Here is a 5,355-nt window from a genome sequence, read left to right on the forward strand (position 1 = left end):
TGTCTATATGAATACAAAGTAGGTCTCAGAACACTACCAAAGCCAAACAGGAACATTCCATAAGGACAAACAGGGGCACCTGGGTGGCTCAGTCGGTTAAGGTCATGACCTCAGGGTCCTGGCGTTAAGGCCTGGGTTGGTCTCCTGGCTCAGCAGGGAATCTGCTTCTCCCTCTCCCTCTTCCCCTGCTTATGCTCTCTCTCTCTCTCAAATAAATAAATAAAATCTTAAATAATAAAATAAAAAATAAACTTCAATAGCCTTGGGACACCTGGGTGGCTCAGTTATTTAGGCATCTGCCTTCAGCTCAGGTCATGGTCCCGGGGTCCTGGGATAGATCCCTGCACAGGCTTCCCTGCTCAGTGGGGAGTCTGCTTCTGTGTCTCCCTCTGCTGCTCCCCCTGCTTATGCTCTCTCTTTTCCTCAAATAAATAAAAAAACTCTTAAAGAAAAAAAAAAAAAACTTCAGTAGTCTCAGCCTTCTCTACACCCCTCACAAGCCCTCCCCGCCCCATCCTGTATTTGCTTGGTGTAGAGACCCATCCATTGGATGCAGTATGTCCCACATACGGTTTGCATAGTCATAGTTTCATTCAACTTGCTCCTCTAATCCCCTCAAAATTCTTATCAAACGGAAGTTCATGCTAATCGCTAGATCACATTCAAGTTTTGTGTCTTTTTCTTTTTTTTTCTTTCTTAAGAATAACCCATCAGTGACATACTGTATGTTGGCTAATTGAATTTAATTAAAGAAAGAAAAGAATACTTCATCAGTGTGCTGAGTACTTCCTGATGCATCCCACCAGGAAGGACAAACGCCATGGCTGACTCACTCCTAGTAATGCTGGGATCCAGCAGTGGGTTCACGGGATGTCAGCCCGCTCCCTCCACATAACGTTCCATGTCAATGTTTCTTCTTACGGTTTCATCTACTAATGATCTTTGCCTAATCAATGAAGATAGAGTTTTTCAGTCTGAGATTATGTTGTGTGCATTCTAAATACAGGTTTTAGGACTACAACATCGACATGTATAACCTTTCTGAGTACTTCTAAATGAGAAGTAAGTTTTAATTAATTTTTAATCTTTTAGGTAATTTTAGATTCATATGCAGTTGTAAGAAATAACACAGAACGATTCCTCGTACCCTTTCTGTGGTTCCCCTCGTTTCCCCCAAGTACTATCTTGCAGAGCCATATACAATAGCATAACCTGAGTACTGACATTGGTACGGTGAAGCTATTGCAGTTGTTGGGTAGACTGGCCCATAAGTGTTGAGGAGATCCTGCTGGTTGATGGCCCCTCTGAGTTCTGTATCCTTGCTGATTCTCTGGGCACGAGTTCTATCAGTTGTTGAGAGAGGAATGTTGAAGTCTCTAACTGTCATGGCGGGTTATCTATTTCTTCTTTCTGGTCTAACATGGTCTTTTGTTTTTTGTTTTTTGTTATTAAAGATGTTTTTATTTATTTGGTCGGGGGGGTCAGAGGGAGAGAACTGTCAGGCAGACTCCCCACTGAGAGATATGTCCTAATTACAAGGAATCACTGGCAAGTGGGAGAAAACTTGTGAAGAGGTAAGGGCATCCCCCGTACATTATCCAAGACAATCATAAGGAAAGTGGGGTCATCCATTATCTCCATAAGTTCACAGTTAACCCTGTGGAGTGGGGTATGCTCTGGATTTTAGGGAATGATTTTGTCATCCCAGCCACCCAGAACTGGTCAGTTGCTAGCTGAGTTATATAACTGTTGGGAGATTAATCCTAAATAATCATATGCCCATGGGGTCCTGTTATTATCCCCACAGAATAACAAGCAGGAAGATTGTTTATACATGAGCTCTTGTGGCTATTTCTCTGAAGTTTATCTCAAGAAGTCTAGCTTAGGCAAACGACATTCTTTTAAAGACAATCGGAGCTAGAATTTAACATCCGCAAAGATGTGTTATTGAAACATAATTTCTCCCTGTAATCACCCTCATTTTTAATCAGAGGCAGCCAAATCGGGACTAATATGTTTGACAAACAAATTCAGTTGTAACAAACGTGGCCTAATTATTTGCATAAGCTCAGCAAGAAAAGTAATTGATCACATAGGTCTTTTAGAATCTGCTTTGCTGGAACTTTTTTTCTTAAGATTTTATTTATTTATTTGAAAGAGCAAAAGAGAGAGAGAGAGAGAACGAGTGGGGGGAGGGGCAGAGGCAGAGGGAGAAGCAGGCTCCCCACTGAGCAGGAAGCCCAATGTCGGCTCCATGCCAGGACCCTGGGATCCTGACCCAAGCAAAAGGCATATGCCCAACCGACTGAGCCATCCAGGCTTCCCACTAATGAATACTTTATCACATTTCTGTAAGTCATAGATATCTTAAGACAAAGTTTCCTTAATCTGGAAGAGCAAACATTAGAGAATCAGCAAGTTTCAACCAAGACTTACCAAAAAACTGTCATTTCTCTCAATTCAGTTAGTTCCATATTACTATTCTTGTTTTGTTTCAACGCAGCCTTAGTGAGTTCTGGAAATTTTTACCTGCTTTAGGATATTAAAGATATCAAAAACCTGTATTTGTTCTAAGTCCTTTATAGGAACCTCCTTGAAGACAAACTATTTTACCAGAGAATAAGAACAGTAACTATAAATGACAAAAGCTCAAAAACGGACATGGTTAAACATCTGATGAGAGGTGACACTATGGCTGGCAAGGACATCCGGTTATTTCTGTGACACGTAACACTTCCATCATGAGAATATTAAGTAATGGCCTTACACCAGAGCACATTGAAACGTTAGGAACTTCATATCCTCTCTAGAATAGTTACAGCATTTACTGAAATGTAACCTAAAGCTTATCAGTTGTTTAACAGTACTTCCAGAGGAACTTAACAGACCACATAAAAAGGCCTAATGTGGGGCGCCTGGGTGGCGCAGTCCTTAAGCGTCTGCCTTTGGCTCAGGGCGTGATTCCGGTGTTCTGGGATGCACCCCACATCGGGCTCCTGTGCTGGGAGCCTGCTTCTTCCTCTCCCACTCCCCCTGCTTGTGTTCCCTCTCTCGCTGGCTGTCTCTCTCTCTGTCAAATCAATAAATAAAATCTTAAAAAAAAAAAAGGCCTAATGAGTCAAGGAGACTTCATTTACAATTTAAATCTTGGGAGTTTGTTAAAAAAGCACCTCAGAAAAATTTGTTAAGCACATGCCTAAAGAGGATTACAGATCATTACAAAACCCAACATGTATTTTTCTGTAACCAAGGTGACAGTAAGAGATTCCAAAGGCAAATATGTAGCGTGATACCTGGTAGCAAACTTGGCCTCTTTTTTTTTTTTTTAAAGATTTTATTTGTTTATTTGACAGAGATAGAGACAGCCAGCGAGAGAGGCAACACAAGCAGGGGGAGTGGGAGAGGAAGAAGCAGGCTCCCAGTAGAGGAGCCTGATGTGGGGCTTGATCCCATAACGCCGGGATCACGCCCTGAGCCGAAGGCAGACGCTTAACGACTGCGCCACCCAGGCGCCCCAAACTTGGCCTCTTTAACACTGAGAAGTTTTAGCTAAGATATCGAAGTCCTGATAAGGACATAGCATTAAAACTGGTTTTCTGGGCAGACAAAAGAGAAAAACCTTTGTTCACATTATCTTATCAAGAGAAGGGCACTGATTCAACACCCCGACACTGCCCACGGAGCCGCGGCGTGATTCGGGAGAATGACAAGGCACAGACGGTTAGCTTTGAAGGAAAGCGTGGGTGCAGGGGTTGGTGCAGGGGACACCGCAAAGCGTGCGATCGCCCCGAACAGCTGCAAGCTCGTGTATTTCTTGGCGGTAAACATTCAAAGACAATCAAGGGGAGTCTCCTGAGCCTAGTGACGAGTAGTACATCCCGGGGAAGGTCACAGGATTAGATCATGTAACGTTCAGTAAGTGAGGCCTGTTCTCAAACATGTTTCTATGAACCCCGTGGGCTATTGCCAAGAGCAACCAGGTTTCTGTTGCAGCCGCTTTCCTCCCTTAGCGGGCCAGGAGTTGCTGGCCGCTTTTATCACAGTGGGTTTTGGGAAGGGCAGCATTCCACCTTGAGCAATCCGGGCGTTCCCAACTGCTCGTGCTCTGACACTTACGCTAAAGCCTGCAGGGTCACAAACACGTTTTCCTATGACATCTTGAGTATAAGCTCTCGGCCAGGGGCTGCTGCATTTCCCCCTTTTTCTTTTTGTAGAAGCAGGAAGGCGGACTTGGCCACTCCGCGTTCCATCACTCCTCAGAAGGCTTTTCTTTCGCATCTCAGGACTAAGCATATGACAAACAGATAAAAAGTAATAGTAGAGCTCCTAGACGGCTAGTACCATTATTGTTCAACCACTGAAAAGGATGTGGGGGACTGTGCCCCATCAATATTATCCGCCAAGCATAAGCCTGGTACATTTTATAAGTCGGCATGAGTAATGCCCTGAACGGTAGCTGGTAGCTGTTTAATATTAAGAGTTAAATTGTTACCATAATGATTAGATAGATGTCTTCGAAATTTCTCCCAATGAATTTCGGTTGCATTGTAAAGAAGGGGAGGAACACAAAACGTTGTGACGTTCCAGTCACAAGGAAGGCGCATGTGCAATGTAATATTTCGTGTTCCATTTCCCTGATATGTCATAGTACATTCTAGATCTGAGAGTCGTTCACTTGTCTTTTGATCAGTCATAGTTTGTTGACTCCATGCTGGCATTGTGATGTCAATCTTGCATGAACCTTGTCGTTTGTACTGTTTGGGTCAATGCTGTTCCTGCTACCGCAGCTGTGGCGGTGATGGCAAGAATGCCGAGAATGGCCATAATAAGGAGTCCTAGAAACCTTTTTGAGCGTCGGACCCACTTATGTAGGACTGCTAGCAAGGCATGCATGTCCGGAGAACTCTCCCATGGACGGGGATGTTCAACGGGTACCCATTTTCCGACCCTCCTTCGTGCTACTACGATAATTGATTGGTCGGTATTTATACTACGATTTAGGCAGGCATATAACCTGCAATTTGTGCAAAAAAGCTCTTTTTGAGACATATCCAATTAAACGGGTCCTACCACCAACACATATGGGTCTCTCACACAAGCTTGAATATCGTCCTTATCAACCATTTGAAAGCTGAAAATAGAGTTTTCATCTTTAAGATAGGTATCATTCCAGATCTTAATAGGGGGCTGAGCCGCAGCACGTTTCCATACATGTTTTTGTCTTTTGCAGTAGTTCACAAAAGGAGAGGGGGCAGCTGGGGCGCCTGGGTGGCACAGCGGTTCAGCGTTTGCCTTCAGCTCAGGGCGTGATCCCGGCGTTATGGGATCGAGCCCCACATCACGCTCCTCCGCTAT

Source organism: Ursus maritimus, unplaced genomic scaffold (genome assembly GCF_017311325.1).
Source record: "Ursus maritimus isolate PB19 unplaced genomic scaffold, ASM1731132v1 scaffold_32, whole genome shotgun sequence".
Lineage (NCBI taxonomy): Eukaryota > Metazoa > Chordata > Mammalia > Carnivora > Ursidae > Ursus > Ursus maritimus.